General features: G+C 38.8%; 1 pseudogene; it reads left to right on the forward strand.

The window, feature by feature from the left end:
* The window catches only part of LOC126279020 (odorant receptor Or1-like), a 143,480-nt pseudogene that overhangs the window by 97,703 nt on the left and 20,789 nt on the right, over positions 1-24,988 (forward strand).

Genomic DNA, 24,988 nt, shown 5'->3' on the forward strand with positions numbered 1-24,988 from the left:
CCATACTATTTTAATATGGTTTTTTAGGTTACTGGTTATTTATACTATTTCTTCTTCATTCAGCTTCTCTACTTTACTGTCAACAGAGTTCCCCATTCATACTGTAATCATAGGCAGAGACTTTAATCATCCAACAATCAACTGGGAAAATCATAGTCTTGTCAGCGGTGGAAGTGATAAGACATCCTATGAAACATTACTAAATGCCTTCTCTGAAAACTACCTAGAACAGATAGTTCAGAAAATGGCTCATGATTGAAACATAATGGATCCAATAGTGATAAACTTGATGCTTTGAGAATGTCCACATCAGAACTGATATCAGTCACAATGACATAGCTGTGACTGCAAATTACAAATGACAACTAAAACAAGTGGAAAGATATATATGTTCAATTAACTAGATAAAAAATTAGTAGTCATATATCAATGAGGAGTCTGAGCATGTAAAGGAACTATGGCTCAAGTTTAAAAGAATAATTGACTGTGCACTGCATGGATATGTATCTAATAAAACAGCTCATAAAGTTTATAATGGGAGAGACTCTCCATGATATACAGTCACTGTAAAGAAGCTTCTAAAAAATAAGGACTACTGTATAATAGGTGCAAAACAAAATTTAGGACATGGGGTAGAGTGATGAATGAAACATACTTGGCTCTGTGAGGAGAGCAATGTGTGATGCCTTCAATGATCTTCCACAAAACCCATAGACATTATGGCTGTATGTAAAGGCTGTTAGTGGCTCCAGAGTTAGTTTACACTCCTTAGTAAATGAGACATGAAATGAATTGAGGGTAGCAAAGCAAAAGCTGAACTGCTTGACTCCATTTTCAACTGTTTGTTTACAAAGGAAAGCCCAGGAGAATTGCCCCAATTTAATTCTTGTACCACTGGAAATATGGTTGAAATAAGTATTAGTGTCAGTGGGGTTGAAAAATAATTGAAATAATTAAAATCAAACAAAGCTCCAGGACCCAATGGGATACCTGACAGATTCTATAATGAATTTGTGGCTGAGTTAGTCTCTCTTATAACTATAATCTGTTGCAGATATCTCAAATGAAAAAATGTTCCAAGTTCTTGGAAAAAAGCACAGGTCACATCAATGTACAAGAAGGATAATAGAAGTGATCCACAAAACTACCATCCAATAACCTTGACATCAGTTTGTGGTAGAATCTTAGAACATATACTGAGCTAAAACATAATGACAACCACCATGGATTCTGAAAATTTCAATCATGTGAAACCCAACTTGGATCAAGGCAGTCACATAGATGCAGTATTTCTTGATTTCCAAAAGGCAGTACCAACCTGTGTCTGTTGTCAAAAGTACAATCATGAGGGGTATCAAGTGAAAGTTGTGACTGGATTAATGAGCTTTTGTTAGGGAGAATGCAGCATCTTATCTTGGATGGAGAGTCATCATCAGATGCAGAAGTAGCTTTAGTTGTGCCCATGGAAGTGTGTTGGAACCCTTTCTGTTTATTTTGTAATTAATGACCTTGTGGACAGTTTTAACAGTGACCTCAGACTTTTTGCAGATGATGCAGTTATCTATAAGGAAGTACTGTCTGGAAGGAGTTATGTAAACATTTAGTTAGATCTTGGTAAGATTTCAGAGTGGTGCAAAGACTGGCAACTTGCTATGAATGTTCAAAAATGTAAAATCCTATTATTATAATGTCAATGAGTCTCTGTTGGAATTGGCCAGCTCATACAAATACCTGGGTGTAACACTTTGTGGGGATATGAAATGGAATAGTCACTTAAGCTCAGTCTTGGATTAAGATGGTGGTAGACTACAGTTTATTGGAAGAATACTGGGGAAGTGCAATCAGTCTGCAAAGGAGATTGTTAATAGATTGCTCACAAATCACTTGTCCTTCTGGTTCAAGGAGATTGATCATGTGTCTGTGACACATACCAACAGGATTAACATGGGATATTGAATGTATACACAGAAGGGCAGCCTGAATGGTTTGTTTGATCCATGGGAGAGTATCACAGAGATACTGAAGGAATTGAACTGGCAGGCCCTTGAAGACAGATGTTTTCAAGCAATCGTTCTTCCTGCACTCCGTGAGTGAATGGCTTGGGAGAAATTCTAATAACTGGTACAATGGGACACACCCTCTGCCCTGCGCTTCATGGTGGTTTGCAAAGTATATATGTAGTTATAAGATTATGAAATGGTAATGATTTAGGCACATACTCCAATCCAGCATAAAATTCCTCCTTATCCTCACAGGCTGCATGTGCAAGGATATGTCACTGTTCCGGAAAGCGACTGTAATGTGGGAGATGCTGTTGTTAACTGATTTTAACTTTTTCACTTCTTTTATTACTAAGTCATTTACATAAATCCCAGTACCCAATTCATGGCATCTGCTACAGTCTCCATAGAGGATGATCCCAGTGCTTATCTTGATTAACCTTGTACCCTACAATCTAATCTCCGGGTGGATATAACTTTCAGCTTTTATTTTTCTAACTTGGAGGTCATATTCTGTCCACTTTTGGCCTGTGTAGGCTCCTTAAATTCCAGGTTACAAAGGAGAAGTCCAGAAGGCACAGTGGTACAGTGCTGGGATGCCCATCCGAAAAGTATTGCCTTTTCCACAGCTTTTCACTCACCCATGGCCATGCTAGTTTTGGTACACCTTGAGTATCCAACCACTATACCTAGTGAATGTTCATTTAGTCGCTATCTGAGGAGGCATCCAAGGGGGGGAGGCGGAGGGATTAGCAACACCACATAGGATTTATGGGTATTAGTACTGGCACATAAATTAAGAGACAATAAATTAGTGGGAGAGTATGTTCACTTCATGTTTATGATCAAGTTATTAATGTCTCACCGATTATAAATGTCCTGGTGAAGGTAACTGTCTATTGTTTGTATGAAGTGAGTTAACTGGGTTTCATTTATTGTGTGAAGAAAGCATTGTGCTTACTGTTTTTCACTGCTTCTCTTTCCATCTCTTTTTTCAGGTGTGTCAAAGAACTGGAGACTGCAATGAGCTATTCCATTTTTGTCCTGCTGTTCTTGAACATGGTGACCATTTGCACACTCATCATAAGCACCACAGTGGTGAGTGTGGAGCCTTCTCTTCTATTGTCTGCAGCATTGCAGACTATTTGCATAGATAACTTATCTTCAAGAACATTCAGTGTTGTTTCCACTGGCAATGATAGAGCTATTTTTGTAGAAGCCTCATTCCTGATAATATTGGGTGATCCATTTACACTGGCTTATAGTTTGGGACTAGGAAGTGGCCCAAGTTGGTCTACTTCCAACAAGTATGTTGATGACGGTTGTCAACTACTAGGAAATGACTGAAATCCCAATAATTATGTCATTATGGGTAATGTGAGATGTAAGGTATGACCTGTGCAAATTGCTGAGCTTGAGGGTCTAGAAATAGTGTGTGCACTTTGTTGAAAGCACTGCATGTTGCACAAGTACATTCAGTGCTGTATGGCAATTGATGCTGGCATAAGATGGTGTATGTCTTTTGAAGTATGTACATAAAATATGAAGTTGTCGCTGACATTGAAATTAACATTTACCTGCCACTTTTCCTGAGTTAATTGAACTACCAAAACAAAGGGAGACAGAGGTTATCGTAATACGACACTGAATGTCTTGAATTGCATATGATTGGGTCACATTGTACACAAACCCATTCAGACATGTTAGACTTAAATTCCTCCCCCCATGAACCATGGACCTTGCCATTGGTGGGGAGGCTTGCGTGCCTCAGCGATACAGATGGCCGTACCGTAGGTGCAACCACAACGGAGGGGTATCTGTTGAGAGGCCAGACAAACGTGTGGTTCCTGAAGAGGGGCAGCAGCCTTTTCAGTAGTTGCAGGGGCAACAGTCTGGATGATTGACTGATCTGGCTGTGTAACAATAACCAAAACGGCCTTGCTGTGCTGGTACTGTGAACGGCTGAAAGCAAGGGGAAACTACGGCCGTAATCTTTCCCGAGGGCATGCAGCTTTACTACAGAAGAATGCTGAAGATTAGATGGGTAGATCACATAACTAATGAGGAAGTATTGAATAGGATTGGGGAGAAGAGAAGTTTGTGGCACAACTTGACCAGAAGAAGAGATCGGTTGGTAGGACATGTTCTGAGGCATCAAGGGATCACCAATTTAGTATTGGAGGGCAGGGTGGAGGGTAAAAATCGTAGAGGGAGACCAAGAGATGACTACACTAAGCAAATGCAAAAGGATGTAGGTTGCAGTAGGTACTGGGAGATGAAGAAGCTTGCACAAGATAGAGTAGCATGGAGAGCTGCATCAAACCAGTCTCAGGACTGAAGACCACAACAACAACAGACTTAAATTCTGTAGGTGTGGTGTAATCAGCAAAACTGCTTCGTGTACTGCTAGGCATTCCAATGTGACGACAGTGCTGGCCATATGGAAAACCTAAATGGAATGTATTTTCCCTAACTGATGACTCCAAAGTGTCTGAATAAACAGTACTCACAATTCGGAGCATAGCTGCTGCTGGCTACATGGCTTGGGAAACACTGACTGAATCATTACTCTATCTGACTGTGCCTCCAGGCCTGACACTTTCATTGCCACTAATATTTACATCTAAGATTTTCAAGCACTATGCCCGGAGGTTCTGTCAGGCATTATGTGACATATACAACCAGTTCTCACTCATATATGTAAGATTTTGTCATTGTATCTCAACAGATTTCACACCAACTTCATTTCATTTCTGGGTGTCTAATTCAATTCCTCAATATCCACTGTGGCAGGATAAGTCACAGTTCCCCACCAATTTCACTCTCCCAGATCCTGAAATAATAGATAGAAACAACACTTACAATGATAGTTTGAGACAGAGTGCAAATTTCATTAACTGGAAACAATATATGGGTAAAAAATTGAAGTATGGAAGCTCCACTTATACCAAAAGTCTGTACAGTTCAGAGGTAACAAAATATAGGCCTAAACGCCTCATGTACTGTAGTGTAAAACTGATGGCATGAAAGCATATGTGAAAATTAAGATATGAATAGTAATAGCTAAATCGAAATTCAGCAAAATTAGAATTTTATTGTGTGATGGTGCCTCAAATTCAAATCATTTTGAGTGCAGGAGCAAATGCTCGGCTCTGTCAGATTAAAAGAGGGCACTGTAAATTACTGGAGGTCTTGGATTAATGGTTCCACAAGAATATGCTGAGAATTTACGGAAAAACACAACAAAAATGAAAAAGTACTGCAAAGTGCAAGTTGTAGACTAGAGTTATGAACCACTATCAAATGGAACAAAAAATTGCATATGAGGTGTGATTGGAAAGTTTTAAGAATGGATCCGCTACTGTTTACTGGTTTGTCAGGCTGGTATACAGAAGGTGGGGAGTGAGTCATTGCCTTTTTCTTGAATGCCCTCTGACAGGAAACTGCATTTCCTTTATTCAGTTCATTGTGGCAGCTAACTGAGTGTGGGTCTGTTGCCAGATTCTGTCTGCATGAAAATGGACATAAAAACAAAGCAACGAGTTTGTGTGAAATTTTGTTTTAAAACTGAGAAATCAGCTTCTGAGACTTACAAACTATGAAAAACAGCTTTTGGAGATACTTTTATGAGCCAGTCAAATGTTTTTGTCTGGTTCAACAGATTTAAAAATGGCAGCAAATCACTTGAAGATGAACCACCGTCCAGCCATCATTCTACCTCAAAAACAAATGAAAATGTTGTGAAAGTTCACGACTTAGCGTGCTCTGATCATAGACTTACAACAAGGGAGATGGCTGATGAACTTAATTTAAGTTTCTATGCAGTTCAGGCAATTTTAACTGAAGATCTCAACATGTGTCGGGTGTCCACAAAATTCATTCCAAAAGTGTTGTCAAGTGACCAGAGACAATATGGACTTGAAGCATGCCAAGAACTGATTAATCAGACTAAAAATGACCCATATTTGTTAAATAGGGCAATTACAGCTGAGGAATAGTGGGTATATGGATATGATACTGAAACCAAAGTGCAGTCTTCACAGTGGAAGACTCCAAGTTCACCACAGCCAAAAAAAGCACAGCAAAATTGGTTGAATGTGAAAACAATGTTGGTGATTTTTTTCGGTTCTACCAGTATTGCGCATCATGAATTTACCCTTGGAGGACAGACAATTAAGCCAGAATACTGCAAATGTTTCCTTGGGCGTTTGCGCGAAAAGGTGCAGAAGAAAAGGCCTGCATTGTGGAAAGACAGGAGTTGGGTGCTACACCTTGACAATGCTCCGGCTCATCGTGCCTTCTCCATCGTTGGATTTTGGACCAAATTCAAAATCCCTGTGCTTCCACAACCGCCATATTCCCCTGATTTGGCCCCTGCGGACTTCTACCTGTTTCCTAAAATGAAATTTTCACTGAAAGGGGAGTGAATTGACTAGACTGAAGACATCCAGGCAAATACAGAGAGCGTCCTTAACACACTTCAGGAAAAAAATTTACAGGAATGTTTCCAAAAGTGGAAACACCATTGGAGTCAGAGTGTTCAGTCAGAAGGGGACTATTTTGAAGGAAATTCATTATAGTAACATGTAAGTACCACCACTTTACAATTACAAGCCCATTCTTAAAACTTTACAATCACACCTCGTATGTGCAGCATTCGTTGTATAACAACAGCCTTAGACTAGTACATTTACTTTTGAAAGGTCAATTCATAACTAGGTGCATAGCTTACTTCTTTGGAATATTACAAAGATGTCAGTGAGCGTAACATCTCAGGACAATGGATTTGTGGTGACCTAGCAGAGATCGATTCTTCCAATGTGGAAATTCTTTGGACAACACTGATGCCTTCGTGTATGTCTCTGATTCAGTCATTTATAGACTTGTGTTGTGTATGCAAGTGTCTTACATATACATCCATCAACTAACAAAATGTAGATATTTGGTATTTATGATCTCCTTTATTCCATTTGGAGTATCTTTACCTATGTCTACACTGCATTAGATTAGATTAGATTAGATTAATACTTGTTCCATAGATCATGAATACGACACTTCGTAATGATGTGGAACGTGTCAGGTTAATAAAAGACGTCTGTACAAGACATTACATTACACAAAATATTGCATGACACTAATGATTAAGGGGTTTTTTTTTTTTTTTTTTTTTTTTTTTTTACTTTATATCTAAAAATTCAGCCAATGAGTAGAAGGAGTTGTCATCTAGAAATTCTTTTAATTTATTTTTAAATGTTTGTTGGCTATCTGTCAGGCTTTTGATGCTGTTTGGTAGGTGCCCAAAGACTTTTGTGGCAGCATAATTTACCCCTTTCTGTGCCAAAGTCAGATTTAACCCTGCATAGTGAAGATCATCCTTTCTCCTGGTGTTATAGGTATGCACACTGCTATTACTTTTGAATTGGGTTGGATTATTATCAACAAATTTCATAAGGGAATATATATACTGTGAGGTTACTGTGAGGATCCCTAGATCCTTAAATAGATGTCTGCAGGATGACCGTGGGTGGGCTCCAGCAATTATTCTGATTACACGTTTTTGTGCAATGAATACTTTTCTACTCAACGATGAATTACCCCAGAATATGATGCCATACGAAAGCAGTGAATGAAAGTAGGCATAGTAAGCTAATTTACTGAGATTCTTGTCACCAAAATTTGCAATAACCCTAATAGCATACGTAGCTGAACTCAGACGTTTCAGCAGACCATCAATGTGTTGCTTCCAGTTTAACCTCTCATCAATGGACACACCTAAAAATTTTGAAAATTCTACCTTAGCTACAGACTTCTGTTCAAATTCTATATTTATTACTGGAGTTGTGCCATTTACTGTACGGAACTGTATATACTGTGTTTTATCAAAATTTAAAGAGAGTCCGTTTGCTGAGAACCACTTAATAATTTTGTGAAAAACATCATTTACAATTACATCACTTAGTTCTTGGTTTTTGGATGTTATTACTATACTTGTATCATCAGCAAAAAGAACTAACTTTGCATCTTCATCAATGTGGAATGGTAAGTCATTAATGTATATCAAGAACAGTAAAGGACCTAAGACCGAACCCTGTGGGACCCCGTGCTTGATAGCACCCCAGTTTGAGGAATCAGCTGTTTTAACATTACACGAACCACTTATTTCAACTTTCTGCATTCTTCCAGTTAAGTATGAATTAAACCATTTGTGCACTGCCCCACTCAAACCATAATGATTTAGCTTATCTAAAAGAATTCCATGATTTACACAATCAAAGGCCTTTGAGAGATCACAAAAAATACCAATGGGTGATGTCCGGTTATTCAGAGCATTTAATATTTGATCAGTGAAAGCATATATAGCATTTTCTGTTGAAAAGCCTTTCTGAAAACCAAACTGACATTTTGTTAGTACTTTATTTTTACAAATATGTGAGGCTACTCTTGAATACATTACTTTCTCAAAAATTTTTGATAGAGCTGTCAGAAGAGAGATTGGGCGGTAGTTGTTGACATCCGACATATCCCCCTTTTTATGCAATGGTTTTACAATGGCATATTTCAGTCTATCAGGGAAAACACCCTGCTCCAAAGAGCTATTACATACGTGGCTGAGAATTCTACTTATCTGTGGGGAACAAGCTTTAAGTACTTTGCTGGAAATGCCATCAATTCCGTAAGAGCTTTTACTTTTCAGTGAGTTTATTATTTTACTGATTTCAGAGGGAGAGGTTGGTGGAATTACAGCTGTTTCAAACTGTGCAGGTATGGCCTCTTCTATTAATAGCCTTGCCTCTTCTAGTGAAGATCTAGATCCTATTTTCTCCACAACATTTAAAAAATGATTATTCAAAATATTTTCAATTTCTGATTGTTTGTTAGTGCACTTGTCATTCAGTTTTATTGCACTAAAGTCTTCCTGTGCTCTTGGTTGCCCTGTTTCCCTTTCAATAATATTCCAAATTGCTTTAATTTTATTATCAGAGTTACTGATCTCAGACATGATACACATGCTTCTGGACTTTTTAATAACTTTTCTTAGTACCGCACAATAGTTTTTATAATATTGAACAATTTCGGGGTCAGTACTCCATCTTGCAGTTAGATACAGTTCTCTTTTGCGGTTGCAAGATATTCTTATTCCTTTAGTTAGCCAAGGTTTTTTATATGTTTTCTTGGAATTATGTTTAACTATTTTCTTGGGAAAACAATTTTCAAATACCCTTAAAAATGTATTGTGAAATAAGTTATATTTCAAGTTTGCATCGGGTTCCTTATACACTTCATCCCAGTCTAGCTGCTGTAGGCTTTCCCTAAAGTTTGCAATATTTATATTGTTAATTGAACGCACTGCTTTGAAAGTCTGGTTTATTATACTGCATGGAGCTATGTCATGTACTGTAACAAGCTGTGCACTATGATCTGAAAGACCATTCTCAACAGGATAAGCATTTATGTCCTTAAACTTATCTTGGTCTATAAAAAAGTTATCTATCAATGTACTGCTGTTCTTTGTTATCCGAGTAGGAAAATCAATGACGGAGCTCAAATTGAAAGAACTGAGTAATACTAAAAGGTCATTCTTCCTATTACACTCTTTCAGGGAATCAACATTGAAATCCCCACAAATGATAATTAGCTTCCCCCTGTCTGACAGATAGCACAACAAAGCATCCAAGTTTTCCAGAAATAGCTGGAAATTCCCTGAGGGGGACCTATACACTGTTACAATTATGAAAGTGCCATCCTTTAGTTTAAGTTCAGTGGCACATGCATCCATATGTTGCTCTACACAAAATTTTTTAGTTTCTAAATTTTTTGCACTGTGGAAGCTTTTGACATATATGGCAACTCCTCCTCTCATCATATTATCTCTACTTACATGTGCAGCTAATTTGTACCCATTGATGCTAACCTTTTGCATATCAGTGACAATGTGATGCTCAGACAGGCATAGTATATCTATTACATTCTTGGTTTCTATATCTTCTAAACAAAGCAGAAGCTCATCAATTTTATTCTTCAAGCCCCCAATATTTTGATGAAATATACTAACAGTATTTTTCACTTTACTTTTGTGAGTATCTTGAACTTTTTTAACATCTTTAGTACTTTTATTCTTCAATCCCCCAATATTTTGATGAAATATACTAACATTTTTCATTTTACTTTTGCAACTATCTTGAACTTTTTTAACATCTTTAGTACTTGCCTGGCTGAGTTTCCCACTGGACACTGATCTTACACTAAAAAAGAGTTTCCACCATGAGATGTAGTTCCTCCCCCCTTTAAATTTCCTGCTATCAGCCCAGCCAGTTTACCCTTCCCTTTCCTGTTGAGGTGTAGGCCATGTCTAGTATAGTCCCACCTACAGAGTGAATCAACAGGAACCACACCAATGTGTGACCCTGCACCAGATCCAAGTAGCCGTTCCAACTCCAAATTAACTCTCCTGACAGAAGAGGTCAAATGAGGTCGGTCGTGGCGCTCCAGAACCGACACAAACCCAACACTGGTATGATTCGATGCCGATGCAATCTTTGCCAGGTCACACTTTATGCTGTACCCCGGATCTCTGTCAATACTGTTGCCCGGCCCACCCACAATAACCACGGTGTCTTCCTTAGTAAAACCTTTACATAGTGAACCTAAATCCTCTGTAACCTGCCCAAGTTCAGCACTAGGTTTGAAAAAACTTGTGACCTGGTAATCCAACCCTAATTCATCCTGCAGAAGTTGGCCCACACCCCTAGCATGCGAACTACCTAGCAACAAGACTTTCTTTCTCTTTGCAGACTTCCCTACATTCTTAATCAATTTGCTGCTGAAAGCTTGTTGAGCCCTGTGTACATCTACTTCTGTGAGAGGCTCATCAGTTTCTGACTGAGGCAACAGGTCAAACCTATTTTGTACATTAATAACAAAGCTGTCAGAAGAATTTCTTGGCCTGTTCCTCATGCCTGTTGCCACTTCCCACCCCTGTTTACCCTTCTCCCCCCTTAACCTGCCCAGTTCTCGCCTAGCCTCATCTAACTCAGCCTGAAGGGCAGCAATTTTCCCCTCCTGTTCCACAATCTTCCTATCTCTACTGCATAGCCTACAGAACCACTGATGAGTCTCGCTCATTTTCCCAATTCCCACGCCACTACAGTCGCCCCAATGAAAAAAGTTACTACATCCATCACACCAGACCCCGGAGCTAACGATCCTACGGCACGTCAGGCACTTTACACTCATGGTACAAATCTACTTTAGTGACAGAAAGACAATTAAGTTACCGGAAAACAATGAAAATACGTGTACGAAAAATTAGGCCTACTCGCGACTATGTAAACAGTGGTTCGAAGTTTTTTACTGGAAATTACTTAAGAGATGACGATACTCTACAGATATAAAGGGGCAGCAAACGTATTTAGCACACTAAACTATCAGTAAATGCACTTAAGATTGCGGTATGAAGTTTAATCTGAAAACTCAAAAGTTCGGCCTGGCCGCGATATGTAAACAAAATGAACTTTACGTGATTACTGTGAAAATACGCGAGTAAGACAAAAACCTTTAATGGTATGCTTGCAGAGCACTATAATTAACGTAATAAATTAGTTTAAAGTGTTAAAAAACAGTTTATTACTACTTAAATTACTTATCTTGTACAAGAGCTGTGACTCAGACATCCGTGTAGCAGGCGCAGAATAAAATCGTGACCTCACAATGTCCTATGTCTTATGAATCATCTTGCTGGCAACAACAATGGAGCCATCATGCAACTTTACTGCAGAAGACCAGGTATTACAAGTCAATGACTTATTTGGTGTTGAGTTCAGTGCTTTACAGTAACAACACTCTTGCCTTGGGTATGTGAAAGTGATGTTTTTCATGCAGTATCAGTGGTAACAATAATGACATTATCGTACCCAAACAATGTGTACCAGTTATCGACCTTCTGTGTAACTTCATATACAAATGTCACCCTTCCACAACCAAACAAGGCGCTTCTCAACAAACTACCATGGTCAGGCATGGACTGATGATGTTTGATCATGTCGGTCCTCCTGCATCACATACACTGTTGTTGAACACACTCACATTGCAATATGCAGCCCATCTGGTTGGGCCATGTATGGACACTGTTTTGGATCCTACTTCCACATAGTGGCCTCCAAACAAGAGCTCATTCGTCATCACTCTCCGTTAAAATGCAGTACTACAAGGACCTTGGAATTTTCATGGGAGCCCTGTGCAGTTTAAGTTATTTCCCCAGCTGCCAATCTTCCACCATGAACAACAACATACATAGTTCACTGTCACAGTGTGCATTTTACTCAATCATAATATTTCTGATGACAATCAAAGTTATACACCTCACTGTCCCATCTCAGCGAGCATGCAGACCTCATCAGTGATGTTATATTGTCATTCCCAGCTATCACCTAATATGATTTGGAGAAAATTGCACTCATTCAATGTCTCACCCAAACACCATAACAGCAACTCCTTCAAATTATCTATAACCAACATTTAGGCACAAAAACACCTTCTCAGCTTTGGAGACATCTCTGACATGTAACTGACATAGCACTGATGCCAGAACAGAACTACATCAAGTTATCTATGTCCAACATTTAGAAGCAAAAATGTCTTCTCAACTCTGGAGACATCTCTGACATTTAATTCACTGACTATTAAAAATATCTTGTTTTAGCATAAACTACTGGAGAAGATTAGTTTTAGCAGACATACTTCTTGCAGAACTGCATCATCGACAATGCATTTTTTCATTATGCAATGATGACCAGCTGTACCTTAGCCAGGGTGCAGGTTATGAATTGTGGCATCAAGCAGCCGAATGGTACTTAGCACTCCCAGACAACTCTGAAGGTGATGTTACTCCCACCTTCTTGGCCTAGTCAAAACAAACTAATGGCTAGCTGGCGACAAAAACCTAACTGCGGAAAAAATGATGCAACTGCACCTCTTCTGGTATTTCAAATGTTTTGGCAATAAAGCTTGAAACTGTAAGGCATCTTGTTATTATTCAAACAAGAAGAACAGTAGTCCCACAAATTCAAGTCACCTACTGTCTGAACAAGAAAGGAAGTCAATATTTTCTCATTGACATGGGATCTGAGGTGAACATTATTCCAAGTGATCTACCACCAACATCAAAAAACCTTTATTTCCTTTTAACTTTGTGTGGTGAACAGTTCACACATCACAGTGTATGGAACCACACCTTGAACCTTGGATTTTGGTTTAGAACAAAAAGTCTCTTAGGAATTTTTCATCAGTAATGTCAACAACTAGTATTGGTGGTTTACTTTCTAAGGCATTTTCACTCCCCACCCTCCTTACCCAAGTTGTCTTGTGGAACTCCTTTGCATCACAACAGTGGACGTTCTGTGATTGAATTTATCCTTACTCCACTGTCTGTCATGCAGCCAATGACTATAGATCACAGCCCACAAACTGTCAAGTCAGTTGACACATACAAACACTATTAACAGATGGTTCAAGACTGTCTGTCATTGGCACCAGAATTACAACAGGAACCATTGAGGATACATGAAGTAATCCTCACTATATGTGATAAAATTCACACATCAGCAGATGAGCTTGCCATCATACATACATATCTGGAACAGCTCACTCACGAGGAGCTTCATCATTCTGCTTCTCTTACTGCAAAAGAGTCAGTGGACCTAGAACAGACTGCAGCAGGCACTCACATACTATTGGAGCAACCTGCAACAGTGTCATCAGCACCTGTAAAGGTCAGTCAAGCACACTGGTCTTCTGGTGCCCAGGCCTTCCGTGCCCCACCTAATCCGTGTGTGCAGTTCAAATAGTGCACTATCAGTAACAGTGCTGTCCATAAAATAAGCACCATGCTGGGTGTGCCAGTTGACATAAACCACGTAGACTGGCTCCTGAGAGACTCCGTGTGACTAAGTTGGTTAAAGAGGAGTTATTGCAAGCTGGGATTGTTAGATAGTCTGCTCGTTCTTGGGTGTCACTCATTTTGCTTGTACCCAAGAAGGATGGCATATTTAAATTATGTGGCAATTGTCAGGTGCTCAATTTCCACACAATGCCAGACAGTTAATTTGTCCCAAATATTCAGGACATTGTTCATTATTTGGCATGTGCCTCAGTTTTCACTGTGTTGGACTGTAAGAAGGCATATTTACAGATGGTCCCTTAAGATGTGAAAATCAGCTATCATATCCTTTTTGGACTGTATGAATTTCTTTATAGGCCATATAGACTTAAAAATGGAGCATGAACTTGACAAAAATCAAACAATGGAAAACCCAGGATGGAATGTACCAATATTACAAAACTATGTTTATTGGATAGATAAATAAATCTAATCACCAAGCAGCAGCAGAACCCACACTTAAAAGACTTGTGATTGGCTAGCTTTTGGAGCCAGCGGCTCTTCTTGAGGCAGAAGGGTTGAAGGGGAAGGAAGAAGGGTGAGGGAAAAGGACTGGAGAGATCTAGGAAAAGGAGTAGATTTTGGTAAAGGCACCCACAACCATGGGTCAGGGGAGACTTACAGTATAGTAAGTTTCCCCTGACCCACGGTTCTGGGTGGAGGAAAAGGACTGGAGAGGTCTAGGATCCTAGACCTCTACAGTCCTTTTGCTTCACCCTTCTTCCATTTCCTTCAACCCTTCTGCTTGAAGAAGGAGCCACTGGCTCCAAAAGCTTGCCGATCACAACAGTCTTTTATGTGTGTGTTCTGATGCCGCTTGGTGAGTAGATTTTTTATCTATCCAATTAAATAATTTTATAAATAATTGATTATTTTCATTGTTATATATATATTTTATGAAATATATATAATATTGTTCGAAGAGATTACGGAATTGCGGCCGGTCATCGTAAACTACATTCTATGATGTTTCAACTGGACAATGGCAGTCATCTTCAGGTGGATCATTGAAGACTGTCTTTGATGGCTTGCCTTAAGATGACTGGCTGGTGTCTAGTTGAAATGTCATGGAATGACGTTCTGATGACTGGCTGCAATCCTGAAATCATTTTGAACATTTAATTCATCAAGTAAATTTTAAATTTTGCATATGTAATGTTGTAACAAACCTGGCAAAGACTTATAGACATTTTAGTTTTCTGTACTTCCTTAATGGACCATGAAGAGCATCTCAATCTAGTTTTCAATGTTTTGCACAAACTTGACATCATTATAAATGATGATAAATGTTAGTTGTGACCATCTCAAGCTACCTTCCTGTGTCATTTGGTTTCCTAATATGGTACTCAGCCTACACATCATTGCATTGAATTCATTTGTCATCTGCCACGGTCACAGACCTTTTATGTCTTACGCTGAATTTTTATAGCAGAAACCTGCCTGATGCAGCTGCTACACAGGCACCTCTTAGACACATTAAAATGTAAGCACTCTTCAGGCAAAAAGACTATTCACTGGACTCTGCAGATGCAACAAACATTTGACAAAATCAAAGACTGCCTTCCCAATGCTATAATCCTGGCTCACACACTTTCCACTGCCTGGCTCACCATGACATTGCATGCTAATGATTGTGCAGTTGGTGCTGTTCTTCAACAGTCCACAGCATGCGCACAAAAGCACTCCACTTCTTTTTTAGAAAGCTGACACGATATAAGCAGTCAGTCTACGATAGAGAACTGTTCACAGTATTACAAAAAGGGTAGATTGCTACTCACCATATAGTGGAGCTCAGTCACAGACAGACAAAACAAAAAGAGTGCTGAACAAGTGAGCTTTCAGCAAAAGGCCTCCTTCTGAAGTAGACAATACATACATACGTTCATGCAAGCACAACTCATACTCACAGACAATTGTCTCTAGTTGAGTGGCCAGAGACAGTGGTTACATGTGTATGAGATGTGCTTGTGTAAATGTATTTGCATTTGTGTGTGTGTGTTTTTTGTCTATTTCAGAAGAAGGTCTTTGGCTGAAAGCTCATTTGTTTAGCAGTCTTTTAGTTGTGCCTGTCAGTGACACAACATCTGCACTGTATGGTGAGTAGCAATCCATCCTCTTCATAATATTGTCAGAGAGAACTGTTGGTGGTGTACAAAGCAATGTGGTACTTTAAAGACGACATTGAGAGCAGGCCTTTAACATTTTATCTGGATCATTGCCCTCTAATGTATTATATTCAAAATCCTGCAAAAGATTGTTGTCCTTGGCACTTTCCCCATTTGGACTTCATTGCACAATTCACAACATCTGTCTGACATCTGCATGGTACCAGATAAACACTCTTCCAGTAGATAATGATTTTGATAAACTTGCAACAGTGCAACTAGAGGATCCACAGGTACGGGATCTTCTGCACAACAACATAATGGGCTTGCACATCAAAATCCATGACATTCCTGATTCTTTAAAGCAAGAACTATGTGATATCTCGCAAAGCAGCCTTCATCCAGTGGTAGTACATACTATTAGATGAGCCATTTTCAATAAACTGTGTGGACTTTCACAACCCAGGATTAATCCAACAATGAAACTTGTCATTAACTGCTTCATCTCACCAAATGTCAAGGAAGACGATAAATCTTGGACACAAACTCACACTGCCCACCATCATTCCAGAATAGGATGGGATGCACAACCACAACTTGGCCGTTAGTCCATTCCTAAGTGCCTTTTCAGCACATCTCTATAGATCTCATGTCATGGAAGGAAATGGACAAACACCCTCCCATGTAATCTTCTAAGTGTACATGCAGCTAATAAAGAAAATCTCTCTGTACATCTCACATGGAACTCATTTATGGAGAAACCCTGACTCCTCCAGTGGATTTCACAGAGCCATTGCAATTGCCTACAGGCAAAGAACTGCACAGCTAGTCTGCAAAATCAAGCAGTATACTGCACACTGAAAGGGAAGCATTCCATGTGGGAAAATATATATAAAAAATAAAGATGCTGTGACTTACCAAATGGGAAAGTGGTGGTAGATAGACACAATAAAAACACACAAACACACACACACACAAATTTGTGTTTGTGTGTTTTTTATTGTGTCTATCTACCAGTGCTTTCCCATTTGATAAGTCACAGCATCTTTGTTTTTATATATTGGTATCTGTTCAGTAGTAGATAATGATACAACTGTGTCATAGGAACCCTCAGCACCATTCTTATAGTAAAATTTCTTGGCATTTGAATAATTTCTTTTTTCTGTGTGAGTCTGCAGATGCTTTTTAATCTTTGATGATGTGGCTGCTTTTTTGAAATTTCATTTATTTTATTATATTTTTCCATTATGTTTTGATAATCCATTTCTTCATATTTTTGCCCTTTTTCTGAAAACATTAATTATCCTACGTGATCAGTTTTGATTTCTATACAGTTATTAGCAGATGAACTTATTCTCGGCAAACACAAATTATTAAAAGACATTACAAAATGTGCTTGTCATCACAGGTGGATTGAATAAAATCAATGAAAATCTGTTAACTGTTGAAATGTAATACTTTTGTTTTAGTTTGTGTTTTTGTGAAGTTAGTAGGTCGAAAGAAAGCCTGTATGAAGCATTGATGGTGGAAAAATGTGGGGAGGCAATCTGAGATATGTCTACATTGCAACCTGTAATCTTACCCTTCCACCCATATCATTATTAAAATTCTGTGCCTATAAAAGTTTTAAAAGCATCAAGAGGCTTAAGATATACAAAAGAAGAACTTTTTACTTATTATTCATTTTCTCTTGTTGTTGTTGTTGTTGTTGTTGTTGCTGGCTCCAAATATTATTGTGTCTAGGGGTACATTACTGCGGCTGAAATTTTGATTTAATGGGTTCCTGATAACTGAATAACTGATGAAGATTTGCCTGTTGGTATGACTATCTTTTTATTTTGTCCCATTCTTCCAAATATAATTGACTTTACAATTTCACTTCAGAACATGAATTCACATTGTAACTCTTCAGGCTTTCCCGGCGAACTAATGACATCTTGGGTTGTCGGGTGTTCTGCCGGATATCAGCGTCGTACTTGCATGATATTTCTGTCACGTAGCTCGTAACCAGGGATTTACAATATGCCTTGTCAATGTGGCATGTCCTACATTGGCCAGACGACAAGAACTGTGGAGATCAGGTGTAAAGAACATCAGAGGCACACTAGATTAAGACAGATGACTAAGTCAGCCATTGCTGAACACTGTCTAGAACTAGATCATGCCATGACTTATGAGGATACCAAGATTCTAGCACAAACACCCAGATTTTGGGACAGTGTTACAAGAGAATTGATAGAAATAAAAATGGCTGACGATCTTATGAACTGTGACACAGGGTACTAGCTAAGCAGAGCCTGGGATCCATCCGGCTCTGGAATTGTTAAAGGAGCAACGGGGCCAACTGCAACACTACACTAACAGAAGAACCAGAGTCATGGAGATGGAAAACGAGCTCCTGACGGACTGCCAGCTGCACCAGATCAACGATGGAACACACAGAAGTGGGACTGGTGGGCACGGACCGCAGAGGAAACATCCAGAGCTGCAGCGGACGAAAAATGGAGCAGCAACGCTCCAACAGGTTGTGATGAGCGGGCGCAGACTGCAGGCGGAACGCTTGGTGCCCCAGACCATAGATGAAACCCCCAGGAGCGGGTCTGGTGGGCGCGGACTGCAGAGGGAACACCTAGAACCGCAACAGATGGAAAACGGAGCAGCAATGCTCCAGCATGTCACAGGGAATGGGCGCGGACCACAGAGGAAGCACCTGCAGCTGTTGGTGGAGGGGGAAGGCCATAGGCATAAATACTGGACCAGGTACACTCGAGGAGCAGTCTCAGGTAGCACCTGATGAAGGTTACGAGCTACGTGACTGAAATATCATGCAAGTATGACGCTGATATCCGGCAGATGAATTCACATTGTTGTTGACAAGATTAGAAATTTGTCTACTTCCATCAGAAGCATTCTACGGTACTCACAATATTCCTCAGAGTTTACAAAGCAAAAGAGTTTACAAACTTCCTAGACAAAAAAGAATCCTTGCTAATTTATATCATTATTTTGTAAATGAGTCTAGAAATAAATTTAATAACTCGTGTTAGATTGTGCAATTAATAATAGGAATTTTAAGTATTCCAGAAATTTCGTAATTTGAAATATTTTTTAAAAATGGCTCTGAGCACTATGGTCATCAATCCCCTAGAACTTAGAACTACTTAAACCTAACTAACCTAAGGACATCACACACATCCATGCCCGAGGCAGGATTCGAACCTGCGACCGTAGCAGTCGCGCGGTTCCGGACTGCGCGCCTAGAACTGCGAGACCACCGCGGTCGGCTATTTTTAAAACAAGAGTAATTTTAACTGTACATACAGAATGCTAATAAACTAATTTCTTTTTATATATTTTAGCCAAAAACATAACACATTGTGTACAAAATCATATGAAGTTGATTCAGTTAGACAGCTGATATAATGTTCACCTATACAATAATTGATAGTATACATGGTATCGGTTATTTCTGTAACAAAAAAGGTAATGTTAGAGGAGGGTGACCGATTACAACATCTTTCCTGTCTTTCTACATCTGTAAATACTCTTGTCATTGTGTGTCATTTGCCTGCTTTTGGTTTAAATATAGATATATGAGCCAATATATGTTGGGTATTCTACACACCAGACAGTATGCTTTTGCTGTGACAAAACTAAAATACATTAATGAAGAAAGAATGATATATGGTGCACTGAAAATTATATCCATATTTACTGGAGAACAGGGATGTTGCACATCCTTTTTTATGAGAAGAGGACAGCTATCATTAATGAAACAAGTTGTGAAGTATTTGTGAAAAGACAGAGAATGTTTAAATATATTTGTGCAACATTTTCAGAAACTGACAGGTATATCTTTCAAAGCAGCTGTTTGGAGTTTCATTGGAAGTGATAAGGATCCCAAATTTCAGTGCATGGTGGTGAATATGTGGAATAAATATTTTAAAAGTGCATTGTTCAGTGAGATTCAAAGTACTATTACTTCATTTAACTTTCTCTAAACCCATTGGTGCTGTCAGTTAGGAGCAGGAAGAACCAGTGAAGTGAAATGTCCAGGAAATGGAACACAGATACAAGGCCAGATGGAACATCAACATTATTCCTTACTGTTGTTGGATATTACACAGAGTGCAGCAGCATGCTGCTCACAGGAGAAACTGTACAAGAGAAGCTTGTGGGGGAAAAAAATAATAAGAAAAAATAAAAATGAAAAATGAAAAAAAGGAAATAATAAGTTTATAAAAGTAGGCTTAAATTTGGAGATTTTTCATAGCCTAAATGCATTACTTATTGTTTATTTTGACTTTCTTCTTATGTAATTATTATATGCAAACCAGTGCAGCATAAAAGCAGACATTTTCTCATGGTTTATTTATGAGTAACTGTTATGAGCTGGAATTTTCATCTTCGACTGCATTAAACTCCATCAAATTATTGAAATCGGTTTTTAACTACCCTAATGTTGAAGTCAGTGTAATTTGGCTGTATCATCATTGGAAAAATCTATTAGAGAGAAACATTTTGTGATAAATAACCTGTCTGTGTGTGTGTGTGTGTGTGTGTGTGTGTGTGTGTGTGTGTGTGTGTAATAATATCAATTTCACTGCTGTTAGCAGTAGCCTTACATGGTGTGCCTGTTTCTTGCAGCTGTTGCAGAGTGACTCAGATCCAACATCACTCTACAAGATGGTTTCCTCACTGCCTATTGTTATGTTCCAGACAGGACTCTTCTGCATCTTTGGACAGATGATAATTGACCAGGTAAAAATTCTGCAGTTAATACTGGCTGTTGCCACCCTAGCTGCTTGCCAGAGCAGATAAATTGTCCATTCAATAACAAAATATCACAGGCATATTTTTAAGCATAGTGGAGGGTGTCTTGAGTAAGAGAGTGAATAAGCATCCATGTCCTGAATCATTATCCAGTGGTGCAACACAGCATTGAAAGTTACTTGGGGCAAAGCCTACTCTTAGCCACCCCTTCAACTACAAATGTGTATATACACTCTTTCTCCACGAATGAGTAAAGACTTGGCATCTTGTGATACATTGTGATCACTTAAAATCAACCCACAACAAGAAAAATGCCCAAAGGTTGAACTTTAGAAGCGTAACGAGTTAGCAGTGGATCTTTTATATCCAAAAACACTGTCATCATCAGCTTTCCTGCAGAAGCTTGGCTTCTGAACTTCTTTGCTGCAGACGGTGGTTACAGTGCAACTAAGAAATTCTTCAAATTACATTAAATTTGATTCTGACATTTCCAAATGTTTCCATCGTATGTATGTATGTAATCTGAACAGTTTGTTCCTTTTTGTGCTTGTCTGTCAGTTGACCTGGTAGACTCTCTGCCCAATGACTTGTCTCAATTTTCCTACTGGTTTTTGAAGTGAATGTAACAAAATGTTCCAAAATTACTGTGAACATAGATATTCACTGAGTAACACATGTAACTCAATAGAACAAGAATGGGGTTAAGTTATGACATTGTTGAGTCATTGCTGTCAACCTATGGAGCAAGGGAAAAAGAGAACGGCTGAACAATCAGATCTCACGATGAGGATGTGCCCTTATTTCAAATTAATTTTAGTAAGCCGAGCATTTGGTCACTTCTAGCACAAGGATTATGATCTAAACTACAATCTGCTATGAGTAAATTGCTTTGCTTACTCATTTATAGTGCATTACTGCAATACACCATAAAGAAACAGGAGTTTCTGTCAATTTTGAATTTTATGAAACTATGACCTAAGACTTAAGAGACATTAATCATATGAAATATTTATCATAGTGACTTGAACAATGTTACCACATATTAATGACCACACCTTTACCATAAACCTTGTCCATCAGTTTTTAAGTACTAACAATTTCTCTCACTTATGAATAACACAGCGTTCAAGTATAGTGTCATTTATATCAACACCATGCAGGAAAGAACAAATGCAGTTACAACTAAAAGTGACTATAATCACACACCTTATATGAAAATACAACTTTGTGTTCTTTAATTAAATAATATTTAAAATGGAACTGAATTTAAGTTGTAATTTTCAGATTGCAATTATGTTGAGAATTTTAACCTATAATTTTATAAGTTAATGATCTTGAACATCCTTCTCTGGTTCCAGGTATGGTACAAGATCCTATTTTTGGTTCAGTGCTTCATGTTAAATAAATTTGTTGCAGATTTAACACTTAGAAATTCTATTGAAACGACTGATAATTTCACTAGTCCATGTGGTGATATGGTGCTTATAAGATGGTCCAAAGATAGCCACAGCTGGTATTGTAGTCTAGTTATTCCATCAATGTAACTGCTCAAATGTAACTGTATGTGGCTTGTAATCAGTTGTGGAAGAACAGAATAAATGTTTTCATCAAACCAACTTCTTCAAAAATATGGTGCATGTCAGGTCAATCTGTGATCTTTGATGCAAATCCATAACTTGATGGCTTTTGAGTCTGTGCCTTTTGCATCTGCCCTATGAAAATGCTCCCCAGGCTCCTGCTACACTCAGCTCATCTGCTGTGCTCTACTAGCCTCCCTGACTGAGGAGCTTCCCTTAATTATCTTTATTTAGCCTCAGATGGTATTGTTGTTGTATTACATCTAATTCCTCATCAGGAATCAGTGACAGGACAATGCATGTACTCTTGGAATAACAATAATTCACAAAAACTGTGTCTGCTGTCTTGTAATTGTAAATAATCAATTTTATTTTTAATAATGATAGAGAACATTTTTGGTGCATTGCAGTAAATGGACTAATCATTAGGTATACAATTAAAGATCTGTGTGGGTTTCATATGGACCTTAGAACAGGCTAGACACAAACTAATTCAATCTGTGGAGGTTTATTCCTGTAACAAGCACAGGTAAAATGCTATGTTGGGCAGCAGTTGTGGTCAGGATGCTGATAAACCACCATCCATGTGCCTGGGTGAGTAGTGTCTTTGTGAATTGGTGCCTGTCTGAGGCCTGATGGGGATTAGTAAAACAGCATTAAACAACCAAGCATTTATTGTTCAACAATACACAGATTATGTGACAAAATTCCTAGCCACCCATGGAAGCAGGGCAGTAGTAGCCAATGCTCATCCAGGAAGGCACCACCATCACTGCATGGCCTGTGTTTTTGCAGCAGAGGCAGCAGAAGGTGGTCAAGGTCGCTAACATGGTAGGTTGTCCACTGCACATCAGCTACTTTGACCAGCAGCAGCTGGATAGCACTGCACTGGTGTGCTGTGGCATACTGATTCAAGCTGCTGGATTCAGACTGGGGGGGGGGGGGGGGGGCAACCAAGAGCAGCAGAGTCTGTCCACAGAAGCACAAGCAGCAGCAGGAAGACTGCTTATCCTCACAATGATAGAAGACATGCTGCATGTCCAGGCTTGTGCTGCAGGCTGCCAAGTGGACATCTGGTCAAAGTTGCCTAAGTCTCCTGCATCGGATTTGGTAAGAATGGTGATGCTATACCTAACAGTGTGCAGGTCCCATTGCTGCTGCAACTAACCGTGTCCAAGTCCCAGCAGTGCTGCAGTTAACAGTGTCCAAGTCCTAGTTGTGCTGCAGCTAACAGTATCCAAGTTCAAATGTTCAGATGTATGTGATTTCCTAAGGGGCCAAACTGCTGAGGTCATTGGTCCTAGACTTACACACTAATGAAACTAACTTAAACTAAGTTATACTAAGAACAACACACACACTCATGCCCGTGGGAGGACTCGAACCTCTGGTGGGAAGGGCTGCACAGTCCATGACATTAGATTAGATTAGTTTAGATTAATACTTGTTCCATAGATCATGAATACGACACTTCGTAATGATGTGGAACGTGTCAGGTTAATAAAAGATGTCTGTACAAGAAATTACATTACACAAAATATTGCATGACACTAATGATTAAGTTTTTTTTTTTTTTTTTTTTTTTTTTTTTTTTTTACTTACTTTATATCTAAAAATTCAGCCAATGAGTAGAAGGAGTTGTCATCTAGAAATTCTTTTAATTTATTTTTAAATGTTAGTTGGCTATCTGTCAGGCTTTTGATGCTGTTTGGTAGGTGCCCAAAGACTTTTGTGGCAGCATAATTTACCCCTTTCTGTGCCAAAGTCAGATTTAACCCTGCATAGTGAAGATCATCCTTTCTCCTGGTGTTATAGGTATGCACACTGCTATTACTTTTGAATTGGGTTGGATTATTATCAACAAATTTCATAAGGGAATATATATACTGTGAGGTTACTGTGAGGATCCCTAGATCCTTAAATAGATGTCTGCAGGATGACCGTGGGTGGGCTCCAGCAATTATTCTGATTACACGTTTTTGTGCAATGAATACTTTTCTACTCAACGATGAATTACCCCAGAATATGATGCCATACGAAAGCAGTGAATGAAAGTAGGCATAGTAAGCTAATTTACTGAGATTCTTATCACCAAAATTTGCAATAACCCTAATAGCATACGTAGCTGAACTCAGACGTTTCAGCAGACCATCAATGTGTTGCTTCCAGTTTAACCTCTCATCAATGGACACACCTAAAAATTTTGAAAATTCTACCTTAGCTACAGACTTCTGTTCAAATTCTATATTTATTACTGGAGTTTTGCCATTTACTGTACGGAACTGTATATACTGTGTTTTATCAAAATTTAAAGAGAGTCCGTTTGCTGAGAACCACTTAATAATTTTGTGGAAAACATCATTTACAATTACATCACTTAGTTCTTGGTTTTTGGATGTTATTACTATACTTGTATCATCAGCAAAAAGAACTAACTTTGCATCTTCATCAATGTGGAATGGTAAGTCATTAATGTATATCAAGAACAGTAAAGGACCTAAGACCGAACCCTGTGGGACCCCGTGCTTGATAGCACCCCAGTTTGAGGAATCAGCTGTTTTAACATTACACGAACCACTTATTTCAACTTTCTGCATT

The sequence above is a fragment of the Schistocerca gregaria genome, chromosome 6, assembly GCF_023897955.1.
Source record: "Schistocerca gregaria isolate iqSchGreg1 chromosome 6, iqSchGreg1.2, whole genome shotgun sequence".
NCBI classification, from domain to species: domain Eukaryota; kingdom Metazoa; phylum Arthropoda; class Insecta; order Orthoptera; family Acrididae; genus Schistocerca; species Schistocerca gregaria.